The 13,759-nt window shown below is 34.6% G+C and overlaps 1 protein-coding gene across 1 annotated transcript in view; it reads left to right on the top strand.

Moving 5' to 3' along the window:
• Positions 1–2,236: 2,236 nt before the first annotated feature.
• The window catches only part of LOC148951691 (putative cationic amino acid transporter), a gene marked incomplete at its 3' end in the record, with an annotated part of 330,385 nt that continues 318,862 nt past the window's right edge, over positions 2,237–13,759 (top strand). Inside the window, exon 1 of the mRNA XM_089091193.1 lies at positions 2,237–2,291. The remainder of the gene's footprint in view (positions 2,292–13,759) is intronic.

Genomic DNA, 13,759 nt, shown 5'->3' on the forward strand with positions numbered 1-13,759 from the left:
TTAGAATTCAACTGTTCCTGGAAAATTTCTCTCAAATTCTCATCCTGGAGTCAACCAACATCATAGTCTCCCGGGAGGTAGTTACCCTTCCGATATTTCAGCTTTAAATTAACCCTTGACACTGCTAGATGGTGATCTTTACTTTTAACATCAATAACGGCACTCCTATATACCCTAGTATCTTGTATTGATCCTGCCAGTCTTCGGTTTACAATAACATAATCAATAAAGTTTTCTGTCTTACCATCGCCTGAGTACCTTGTTAACTTATGAGCCATTTTATGACCAAACACCGTATTGGTTACAACTAGATTGTTATACCTACAGAATTGCAAAATTCTGTATCTATTACTGTTTTCTTTTCCTACACTAAATTTACCTAGGCTAAGATACCATCTATCCTAATTTCTACCGATCTGGTCGTTAAAATCTCCCAGTAATAACATCATATTTCTACCTGGGACCCTGTCTATTTTCTCCTGTAACTGTAAGTAAAATTTATCTGAGTGACTAGTATCTCCGTCAGTCGATTTTACAGGGGCGTATACTATTATGACTGATACTTTGAACTTTTTAGTCATAAAATGAGCAATTACTATTCTATTATTAATACCTTCCCTGCCTAAACGAGACTTGGCAGCTTCCTTATTCATCATGAGCCCTACTCCCTGTCTATGTACCCCATCCGTCCTGCCTGAGTAAACAAATTCTGTATCACCTAATTTTATGCTTCCTTCCCCTGGGATATGAGTTTCTGAAATTCCTAATAAATCCAGTTTGAATCGTCTGAATTCGTCAGTCAAAATTTCGATACGATAGTCTTTTTTTAACGTCGTAACATTCCAAGTTCCAATTTTCATGTTCTTTAAATCATTAAAATTATTTTCGTCTCAGGAAGAACAATGATCCCGGAATACCAGTGCAGGACGGGGATCACGTATCTTCTCAAGTCTACAAAGAAAAGCTTAAGTCGGCTTAGAACCGGACAGCAAGAAGTTCCTGGGACCTCCATGAATGGAGGCTTTGAGCAATCCTGGGCCCATCTTGGTTACAATAAGGTTTTCAGCACTTGGCGATGGTCTTCTATCAACAAGAGTCGAAATCTTGCACAGACAATCTCAAGCCTATTACCTCCGACTCATTATATATTCATGCCTACAAATATTATGCTACTTTGGGGAGGCAGCCCATAATCGATAAATTAGCCAGGAAGAGGTTTTTCAGCCCGAAGACGCCCATCAAACAAACCGAACCCAGCAGAATTGTCCATTAGTCAGAATCCCGTGCGAATGCTGTGTTGTTTACTAGGCTATAATTTCCTCGAGGGGCGCAACTCCTCCAGTGGGAATAGAGTTGACCGCAAGTTCCTCTGTCTTGAAGGTACCCCGACAGGGTCAAGGCAGCCCAATGTAGAGGCCGTTGTCCATAGATCTGGATCTTACGCCCTGCCGCAGTTGTCCTCCTATAAAGGATCCTACCATATAAATATATATATATATATATATATATATATATATATATATATATATATATATATATATATATATATATATATATATATATATATATATGAATTATGATACTGAGATTATTACACATTTTAGCATCTACGGTCTCCCTAGATAATGGAGCATTGTTGATCGTATGTTTCCCAGCCATAGCTTGGAGGTGTCGTGCTAATCAAACCTAAAAAAGCTACTCAAAGGCATCAGTTCTGATCAATCCGTTTAATCAGTTATTGACAAACCAAAAAATCTATAACGTTGCAGTTATGTTTTTACGGAATCAGTTTTTAAGTTCGGAAAATATTATTAATAAGACAAACAAACTTACAAAGAGTTGGTGAAAACTCTCTAATAATATTAACCAGAAATTTGATCTCAGCTGGTAAATTTAATAATTCTACTGATAGTAAACAACAGGTTATCATTAATTTACGGGAAGAAAACTGATAGTAAACAACAGGTTATCATTATTTACGGGAAGAAAACAGATTAAAACTTAGTTCATAGAATGTATTCCAAGAGTATACTTGTTATAGCAGGATTTACAAAGGACTAGCATGCCAAACACTTTTCTTAAGTTTCTTAATTAGATGTGTGGTGAGGAGTACCCTCGTCGATTTCACACTATCTCCTACTGGAAGACCAAGCTACTTAATGCAATTAGATAATCAGACATTCTAATTTTCTAGTTTCACGCAGTCAAAATTAACTATAGGTTTACCAAAAGCAAGAATCCTGCTCCTCGACGGGTTAAACTTCAGACCAATTTGGCATATATCCTTCTAAGTACTTACAGATCCTCCTCAACAGACGATATGGTTTTACTCAAATTTAAAACATCATATGCGTTATGGATCCTGGAGGGTCCAACCGTTTAAAAACGAAACCAATTTTTTCTTGATTGGCGGCTTTAACCACATTATTTTTACTCAAAGGGGTTTCAAACCCTGACCGGTTTGATCAGAAGCTGTCTTAAATTCGATGGAAGCTATTGTTCTCTTCTTCAATCTCGAAACGTTTTGAAATTCCAGTTTAGTGTTCTTATCAAAACGCTTTGAGAATGATAATTATATTCGCAAAAAGTGTACCCCTCAAACAGTTATTACGAGGGAGGGCGTGAAGTAGCAAAAATCAATTATACGGTGATCGTTATATATTTTTAAGGTAAATTCTTCAAGATTTATTTTTCACAAGAATATCCTCTATAAGTTTCGTGACATAAGAGAAATTAAACATCGGTTACGAACAAGAAAAGGACAAATATTCCCGTTTGAAAATCATACTAACCGCTCCACGTTTTCTGTCGGTACGAATATGAATGTTGCAGTTAAATGTTGCAACGTTACAATTTGTTCCTGCAATAAGAGGGGAGCTATCATCCTGCAGCCCCCATATTATAAACTTTTTCTGCTCCCAAAAAGTTTTGGGATTGAAGAGAGATTAGAGTTTAGCCCCTCTTCCCCCCTTCGTAAACCAGCTTCTATATTTATTTGAATGCTCAAGGGGAAGCAGAAAATTTGAATAGAAAATGCACTTTCTGAGGCTTTATCCAGACTACTTTCCTCCTCACCTATATTGAGATTCATGAATCTACTATTTCATCAGTTAATATCATAAAACCTCAAATAAATCAAATTAGTTAAACAAATTTTTGAAACAAATATCTCTATTCACGTTTATTTTGAAAAGGCTACGTGAAACTTAAAAAAGGAATGCACCATCACATGGTGTTATTGCTTCTAAAGCATAGAAACTTCATATACAGTTTTTAAATCGTTTCAAATTGACGGGCTCTCTCTTAAAATATCCACTCGAAAGCTTTAAGACCTTTTTCGGCCAAAATTGTTGTTTTGCACCAAAAACAAAGGCACCAAAAATCCCACTTTGCTGCAGTGCAATTTTTGACTACCTGAAGAGGACACTGAAACTTTCAGTTCCTGCTCTAATAATCCTTTACCGGATGTTACAGGATCGTTGGGTGTGTGCAATCAACCTAAAATAAACATGAATCCATGACCATGTTCTCGGAAACAAAATCAATTTTTTTTACTTTCTGTGTACCTGCATGGAATTTCAGCAATAGGGTTTTCTTATATGCTATATTTGGTACTTTAATTTTCATAAAGACTGTAGCCTTTTTGAAAAAATAAGCAAAGCAATATCTGTCAAAGCAATTTTTGCTCCTCCTAAAAAAACTCTTCCACTTATGCTTAATGGAGTTAATTAAGTTTGGGACTTAACAGCTATTACATGAATTCTTGGATAATGTATTGTGTCTCTCTTTTTGTTTTTCTCTTATAAATTTTTCAAAATACAAATTCTACGTGATCAAACAGTTCGTGGTAACGAACTGTAAGTAAGGAGCGACCCGGCTCAATGGTAACCGAAACTCTAGAAAACGGGTTTTTGATACCAATAGATATAACAAAAGAATCAGATTTCAATGCTGATTTCAAATATATAGCTTTCATCAAGTTTAAAGCTACCTATCAAAAGTTACGCGCCTGAGAAAATTTGGCTGATTTTCAAAAAAAGGGGGAAAGACCCCCTAAAAATTATAGAACCTTAATGAAAATCACACCATCATATTCAGCGTATCAGAGAACCCTACTGTAGAGGTTTCAAGCTCCTATCTACAAAAATGTGGATTTTTGCATTTTTTGCCAGAAGAAAGATCACGGATGCGTGTTTATTTGTTTGTTTGTTTGTTTGTTTGTTTGTTTGTTTGTTTTTTTTTTTTCTCCCAGGGGTGATCGTATCGACCCAGTGGTCCTAGAATATCGTGGGAGGGCTCATTGGAACGGAAATTAAAAGTTCTAGTGCCCTTTTTAAGTGACAAAAAAAAATGGAGGGCAACTAGGCCCCCTCCCACGCTTATTTTTTTCCCAAAGTCACCCGATCAACATTTTGAGATAGCCATTTTGTTCAGCATGGTCGAAAATATGATAAATATGTCTTTTGGGATGACTTAATCCCCCGAAGTACCCAGAGGGAGGGCTAAAAGATATGAACTTTACCCAATGTTAACATATTGTATTGGTTATTCGGAAGTATACATAAGTTTCCAGGAGGTTTTTTTTCTGGGAGGGGGAGTGAAGGGTGGGTCAGGGGTTATGTTGGAGGCTCAGTTAATGAAGGAAGTTTTCAGGGGGGTAGGGAACTCGCCAGGCAGGGGGCGCCGGACTTGCCAGCCTTATTTATTGGGTATTGGGAAGTATACAACCATTTTCAGGAAGGATTTTTTCTGGAAGGGGGGCTAGAGGAGGGAGTTACTCTGGAGAATATTTCCGTGGAGGATGTTTCTTTGGGGTAAGGGACATTTCTATGAAGGGGGCGCCGGATTTCCAAGCATTATTTAAAAAACGATCAGAAATTAAATAAAAAAAAACAAGTTTTTTGAACTGAAATGTAAGAAGGAATATTAGAACTTAAAACGAACAGAAAATATAACCTATATGAGGGGGTTCTCCCCCAAGTCAATACCTCGCTCTTTACGCTACAGTTTGTTTTTAGTGTTTTCAAAAGAGCTACCTATTTTCATTAAACGGCCTTTGTGATTCAGAGGTTTGTGATTTAAATTTTTTCTTAACTTTTAACGTAAAGAGCGTGGTATTGACTAAGGGCACAACCCCCTCATATACGTAATAACATATACGTAATAAAAAAAACAATAAAAAAACAAGCGATACGGCTCAATAGTAATCGAAACTTTTAAAAACGGAATTTTGATGTCAATAAATGTATCAAAAGAATGTGTTTATAATGCTGATTCTAAATATATAAATTTTATTAAGTTTAGTATTACTCATCAAAGGCAACAAGCCTGAGGAAATTTACTCGATTTTTTAAAGAGGGGGTAAACATCCCCTACAAGTGAAAGAATTTTAATGAAAATCACAACGTCAGATTCAGCGTATCAGAAAACCCTATTACATAGGTTTCAAGCTCATATCTGCAAAAATCTGCAACTTTGAATTTTTGCCAGAAGAAAAATATACGAATATAGAAGTTAGTTACGTAAGTTAATTTGTAAAGACATTCATTTAGCAAAAGAAAAGTAAAATTTTTATGCAAATAAAAGCTGCATTAACTAAAAAACGATCAGAAATTAAATAAAAAAACAAGTTTTTTAAACTGAAAGTAAGGAGCGACATTAAAACTTAAAACGAACAGAAATTATTCCGTATATGAAAGGGGCTGTCCCCTCCTCAACGCCTCGCTCTTTAGTCCGTATATGAAAGGGGCTGTCCCCTCCTCAACGCCTCGCTCTTTACGCTAAAGTTTGACTCTGTCTCACAATTTTTTTTTAAAACAATAAAAAACTTTAGCGTAAAGAGCGAGGCGTTGAGGAGGGGACAGCCCTTTCATATACGGAATAAAGAGCGAGGCGTTGAGGAGGGGACAGCCCCTTTCATATACGGAATAATTTCTGTTCGTTTTAAGTTTTAATGTCGCTCCTTACTTTCAGTTTAAAAACTTGTTTTTTTTATTTAATCTATCAAAGGAGCATCTTAAAGCTACCATCACATTTTTAAATGAAGGGAGATCAGGTTTTTGTTTGGAATCCTAAACTAGTAACAAAATGAATAAGGAAACCTTTCTTAGCTACTGAGCAAAAAGTTCAAATTAGTTAGTGAAATAAATGGAGTTGTTCTTTTTTCAACACGTAGGGATAAATTAGGATTCCGTATTTTTTAAGAATATATTTACTAATGAGGTATATATCGAAGGATAATTCTCTAGCGCAGAATCTCTTCAACTATAATTTCTTGACTTTCCCAATATATGGCAGTTTGGACTTATAGGAACAACCAGAGGAGCTCACTTTTCGATATAACTTATTCTATGGCCATTAAATTCTAAATCATTGACCAAACATAGTAGTTCTTTTTTGGCCTAAAAGTATTATTTCTTCTTCAAATGTACATTTTACATCTGCGTTGTACTGGGCAAAAATGAGAAAATTTTAATTCAAGCATTGAGAAATAGGCACAGTGCGTTGGAGCTCTTTTGGCCCGAGCTGTCTGTGGACAATTATATTTTACGGATTTCTAACGACTGCTCCATTTTTTTCATTTCACACGCTTTCTATTAATTGAACCTTACTGCTCTCCCTTTTAAAAAATTTTTCCAAAGTCCTTATTAACAACCACATCGTTTACTGAATTTGTATTGCCAGTTTATCAGTAATTAAATAAATAACAAGTTAAACTTAAAACGAACAAAAATTACGACAAACAGGAGTAGAGGTTCTAAGGTCACTCCTATCGTTTACGCTTTACTGAAAACATTTTCTATTGTCACGTATCGACTTCTTACACATAGCTCAACCAATAGTATTGACACACAGCGAAATTTACATAGGATTAATTAAAAAAAACTTTTTCCACAAAATAAGTTTTCAAAGAAAAGTAAAGAACTCCATTAAACAAAAATGAGTAAAAATATAAACAAATAATCTACCAAGTGTGACAATACCACAAATCAGCATCGATAAATAAATGAAACCCAAAACGAACAGAAATTACCATAAATAACCGAGTCAAACTAAAAAGAAGCAGAAATTAACATAAGTTGGGCTCAAAACCCCTATGCCCCCCAAGGCCAGAACATAATTTGCACTTTACTGAAAAAATACAAATGAATACGCATTGTCAGTTTAATATACATATACTGCTATCTATTAATCAAAATGTTAATATTATTTGATTTATTAAAGTTATAAAAGTAAAAACATTTATATTTTTTTCAGTAAAGTGCAAATTATGTCTTTCATCATTAAAGACCTAATTTTCAAAACTTTAAACTACGTTGAATAAAATTGCAATCTAAAAATTTTGATTGGATGTGTTTGGGGCAAAAGTGGGCCTGAGAGGGGGGTTATTTGTCCTCAAATCACTTTCAACTATTAAAAAGAACACTAAGTCTTTGAATTTTTAATCGAATGAGCCTTTTTTGAAATTTCTACGACAACGCCTTCTATAAAAACCTTATAAGCCCCGAGGGCATAGCTTAAGACCCTTGCCCTGAGGGTTTTGGTGGAGGGACCTCCTCAAAAACATATTTTCTATCTGAAAATCAACTACAATGAACAAAAAGGCTAGAACAAAATTTTGATTGGATGTGTTGCGGGAAATGGTGGGGGTGGAAGTGGTGTTAGTGGCCTTCCAATCAATTTCGAATATTAAAAAGGCCACAAACGACTCCAATTTTCAATTGAATGAGGCCTTTTCGAAGTTTCTACGACAACTTCTTCGATACGAAATGCCCTGTTCTAAAGGAAAAAAACAATAAATAATACATTGTACCAACATCTTTCTTATATGCCCCCAGAGCATAACTTAAAACTCTTGCCCTGAGGGTTGTGGGGGAGAGACCTCCTCTAAAAAATATTTCCTATCTGGAAATCAAGTACGCTGAACAAAATGCCCATCTCAAAATTTTTATTAGATGTTTTAGGGGGAATTATGGGCGTAAGGGGGGGTAGTTCTCCTCCAATCACTGTCGACTATTAAAAAGAGTACTATCCACTCCAATTTCCAATCGAATGAGCCCTTTTCTAAGTTTCTAAGACAATTCCTTCGATACGAAGTGCCTTGGGATGGAAAAAGAAAAAAAACAAAAAAATAATAATAATTATTGTGCCAAGATCGTTCATTACTTAGGCAGCGTTATTGTGCTGCCTATGATTTATTTATTTTCAAAAATTATTTTTCAAGATGTTAGCCATTTTCAAAATTTACACAACATTACTAAATTAAAATTAAGAAGAGGTATATAAAGTTTTTTAAAAACCTTGATATCATCCCAAATACAAAAACTGATGAAAACCAAACTAGAAACATTATGTATTTAGATGTTCAGATGTCCATATATTTCAATTTTTTTTATTTACGATGATTTAGCAGTAGAAAGTGAACTGAAAGAACTCAGAGCACCCCGTATCCTTCAGCTGTATCATGCCTTTTTTTTGGCCCGTGTTTGTTTGTCTAGAACTTAACTTTGTTATCCTCTTTAAGACATTACCTACCTTTCTTAACTTTGTTTTCACTATAGTCCTAGACAGGCAGTGGGATAGAGCCACATATACAATGAATTAGAGGTATACCAGTACCTATATATAAAGAATTTTTCTGGGAAATTTCTAATAAAGCCTTTGCTATAGAGGTTCTAGAAATGCCTTATTCGTTGCATCCATCATCCCTACTGATAATTCTATGTCAAACAATTCGTGTTAACGAGCAGTGAGTCAAGAGAGCAGTAATGCATCAACGGTTACAAGTGGGAGTCCATATATGGAAGACAACTGGACTCCGGCAAAAACATTCAGAAATAGCCTATGACGGTAAATATACTCAATGTTACTAATGGCACTCCAAATATGGCGAAATAAAATACTCAAGAGACCCTAACAACCACTCATAGCAACCAGAACTAATATAAGGTTGGATTTTAAATATAGTTCATATTTGTAAGAGAATGTAATTCAGAGAGAACAGTTTGATTATGCTCATTTATTTGACAAGATATATATTTGCAATAATGAGTGGTATGTTTACACTATTAGAAGTTAAAAGTGGTAGCAGCAGCAGTAGCAATGATACAAAGACGAGAGTACCAGACGTAGCAGCAGAAATTACAAGATGATCTAGACTAAGTCTTGAATGGGATGATGTGGATGCAAGATATGTGAAATCATTGAGTACATTTAAATTGGCAAAACAATTATGCTTTGCAGCAAAAGTTGATATAGTCCATATACACAGACTTCAAACTGCTTTAAATGCAATAGTGAAATATATTGAGGAGAATAAGTTGTATCAGTAATTGTATGTGTAATATGTATTATTGTTGCTGCAATTATACACATAATAAAAATATTTCGAAATTGAAAATATTCTCTTTTTTTTCTTATTAGATTTTTAAGTAGGTTAGCGAATATTCTTAAAGTAGAAAGAATCCTGGTTAGACTAAAGTCAGCTGTGAGAGTGTTAGGATTGAAAAATGAATGAATCTGAGAAAGGGAGAATTATGCAGAATCTTGTGATTATGGAAAAATGTTTGATTCTAGATGATGACTTTCTTGATATATCTCTTCAAAGGAAAATATTTTCTCAAAGAATACTTGACAATATAATGAGAAATGATTCTCCATCATTAGGCTATTGTATGCAACTTTTACGATGTTACTCAAATGCAGGCACTCAATTTATTTATATATTAATTGAAACAAAGCAAATGATATTGTGGATTTACTTTTGAAAACACTGCTTTAGAAATTTAAGTTTCTATCTAAATGAGAACAATAAATCGAGAAACTGCTGTTAAAACAGGTTTTGTGAAGTCAAACAATTACTCCTCTCTCTCCTCTCTTAATTTATCGATCGTAGATCAGTTTAATTTTAGCTGTGAGACAGTTAACGCTGGAAAAATTTTCTATACATTTCCACTATGCATGTATACCCCTGGCAGCTGGTCATCCTGTTAGAACTGTACAATTATTGACGAATATGATGAAAAGTATAGATTATGCAATCCATGCAAAAAAATAGAGGATATGCAGTACAGATTAAAGACTGTAATTCTTGTCTTGAAGAGATTCACCATAAAAGACATATTTGCTCCAATTAATACTGTGATAAATGTGATCAGTGGGAGAATACTTATCGTGGTATGATTCTAGAGCCCCAATCGTGTAGTGCAGAGGGCGCGAAACGATTCGACTGTTGGGGTAACAAGACAATTTAGTTTCTACATCATCGTTGTGAAGACACCATAAACCTACCAATTTTTATTTAGCTGTTACAGAATAAGATTCACCATTTGAAAAGATTTTATGTGATATTTCTTCAAATAGAGAAATTGAAACACATGCATTTTGCAATATGAATAAAAATAGTATCATTGACTATACAAAGAGATACAATAAGAGTGAAGTTACATTGTACAGTAGAAAATGTGACCCTAACTTTGCAGTCAATCACGATCAATATACAGTGAATTAAAAAAATCTACCATCATTAGTTGTTCTCGACACTTGCCTATACGCACTAGAAGAAGAAATACAAAGAGTAAAAAAATTCATTGTTGTGTATACACATTATTTTTATCAATAAACAAATTTACATATGTTTTTAAAACATTTACTTTGTAGGGCACTAAAATCAATATTATACAGGTATGAGAGTATACTTTCTACCAAAAAGTCATTTAGGCAAGGATTGTATACGTAAATTTTGAGAAACTGGTTCTCAGTATAACCATAACATCTGAAAACCAAATATAGTAGTGCATGAAGGCCACAGCTTTTAGTCGTTAGATCCTGCACTCTTTTCTGGTTTTGAATAATAGTTCTCCCACTGCTTTCAATAAATTTGTTAATATGCGGAGTCCAGAATGTATATGATAGGCCAAGCAGATCCAACAATTATATATTCTTACCTGTTTGAAAGGTGCACAGACAATGACCTGTCTTTACACTCGATGGACTGCTATTAACAATAATAATGGTATTGTTTACAATTTCAATTTTTTAAGGAAGTCCGATGGTATACAATAGGATTTGTATTTCGACATATATGGATCCATATTAAATACCCACACTATTTGACTGGTGTGCATGGTGCAAGGTCTAGTAGAACTTCCTTCAGGAATGATTTACCAATAAGTTTCAAATTGATTTAACGAGATAAATACAATACTGTCAGATAATGGCTCGACAAATGTGCACTCTAAGTGTCCACTCCCCGTTCGTACAATACTCATATCTTGAATGCCAGACAAGTCCAGTACAATGATACCAGGCGTTTTAGCAAACATTTCTTCTGTTATATCATTTTCAAATAGTTGTGAATCCCCATCCAGGGATTGCATTGTTAACTCATACAGTTTCCTAAAGGATTCATCAAAAGATAAATTGTAGAGTGGAAATCCATTTACTTTCCACACAAGAAATGAAAGTCCAAACATTTCAAATTTATGTGGGCAACCAGTCCACGATCCTATTACACAAGCACTTTTTCCAAATGCCAATGCTAATTTTGATGGAATTTCACCATTGATAATGATGAGTTGGTGACGGTGCGTGAGCCTGGCGCAATGTGACGCTTATTGGTGATCGTATGAGGAACAAGTAGTTTAATGTTATTTTCACTAGCTTTCAATTTTTCCACTGCCAAAGCAACAGAACTCATAACCCGCTGCTTTCGTACATGAAGTTTTGCCGAGGTGAGAGAGAGTGTTACATTAGGATTGGCAGGAAGTTTCTTTCGTAAATTGCAATTAGATGGAGCAAGCATATATTTTATATCCACTTTATGATTTGGTGGTATCCATTGGGATATTTTAAGTATCTCATGATTCATTTTCCCAACTAAATGTAGTTCAATAGTTTTTGCATTTTTAAGACCATCTGTACTATCAGTATCTTTGATATATTCATATCCATTGGAGGAGCCCCTAAATATCTTGTATGACTTTGGTGCTATCAACATGAACTGTAAATAACTCGTATAATTTGAGATATTATTGCTAGTACTAATAAGCGTTCCATTTATGTAGACACCGATTTGTCGAAATAAATTATGCAATATACAATTTTCGTAGGATATTCCATCGGCAAAAATTGGCATTGTATTGTCAGATTTTTTGACTACCACTTGTAAATCCATAAATTTCGAAGACATGTCCATAAAGTAGGCTTCATTGGATTAATATTGAAAGTGGATATTATCAAAGAGCAGTTGTTGTGGATAGAATTGTTCATAGTAAGTTCATGTAATTGTTCATGTTTTACCCTCACATCAACATTTTCTGCATTGAACAGATTTAAAGATGAAGTAATTGATGGATGGGAATCCTTTTGCTGTAGATATGCCATTGTTAAGTATAGGAAAAGAAATCCTGTTTTGATCTAAAAGTTCTCCTTCTTGAGTTTCTTTTTCTTCTTTTTTCCTTTTTTCTTTGACAAGAGTGATTTCTTTCGTTACTGACCTAAGTAGAGACGTGATGCACTGTTGCTCAACCTTTTTAAACCTTTTTTATTTTGTCACGATTTAAATTGCTTGACATGGGTTCGTGCAATGGACCTAAGGTTTTCCAAAATACTTTTATTTAAATTCTTTCTAAAGCCCCAATCGTGTAGTGTAGAGGGCACAAAATCTGTCGCAGTCGGTACAATATATTTTTGAGCCAAGGGTAGTGCAAAACGAAACAGCTTAGCAAACCAACTGCCAATAACATAGCCTGGCATTGATGAACTGTCTTTTTAATAGTTCATTCCATTGCCCATCTGTCTTGGACCAAGAGTAGCAACATAGCAATCAATATCAGGACAAACAAATGCTATTTTTCTATTAGACATCTTGTTATTGAACGACAACGGGTCAAAAATGACATGTAATCACTGCCAAACCTTTTCTCATTGCTAGAGAATCACCTAATTCTTAGTGTTAACTGACAGAGTTCCAACTAGGAAGTGTTTACAGGGTTATAAGGAATTTGCTTTACATTGTAATTATGAATATGACCTTGACTGGCTTTTCGCTCAAGAACTCGTAGACGGGGTATATTGTGATTGGCAACTATAGATGTTTCAACGAATGAAGCGTAAGGAAATATACAAGTCTCCGGGGAGAAGGCAGGTGGATAGTCAACTAAAATGATGCTACTGCTACCATCACTTTAACCATTGGTTATATTTTTTTTATAACCAAGAACATCTTTTAGACTATTATTGAAAATAAGCTTTTCATTGGCAATGAGTGAACTAATGTAGATCTTGCCCTCTTACCTTGAATAGTTGAATTGAAAGGCTCCTTTTTCCGAGCGGAAATTCTTTTATTGATTGCACAACACAAATCATTCATACTACTCAGTTCCTCGTATGGTAATATGACAAATGGATATTCAAATCAGTTGATCTTTTCAATTTTATGTTGTTCACTAACGGGTGGCCAATCATATGGTCTTATTTTTACATCATATATTTAACCTTTTCTTAGGATATCTTATGTATTTTTGAGAATATGGTCGACAAGAGCAACTACATACTCACAATCGAATTTGATGATTGGAGAGAGTTTTTTCAAAAAATCACTTGTTTTATTCAAATGATTGTAGAGCGTAACAGACACATTGGACATGAATGTCACATAGAAATCATTGGGCATTGTTAATGTCTTTAACTGCTATCCAGAAATGTATAATAGCCAAAGAACAAGCAGCTGTCTCTTGTCCCTGAGAGTAAGACTCTT

The sequence above is a fragment of the Artemia sp. Qi Xiang Cuo genome, chromosome 6 (assembly GCF_049724085.1).
Source record: "Artemia sp. Qi Xiang Cuo chromosome 6, ASM4972408v1, whole genome shotgun sequence".
Classification (NCBI taxonomy): Eukaryota; Metazoa; Arthropoda; class Branchiopoda; order Anostraca; family Artemiidae; genus Artemia; species Artemia sp. Qi Xiang Cuo.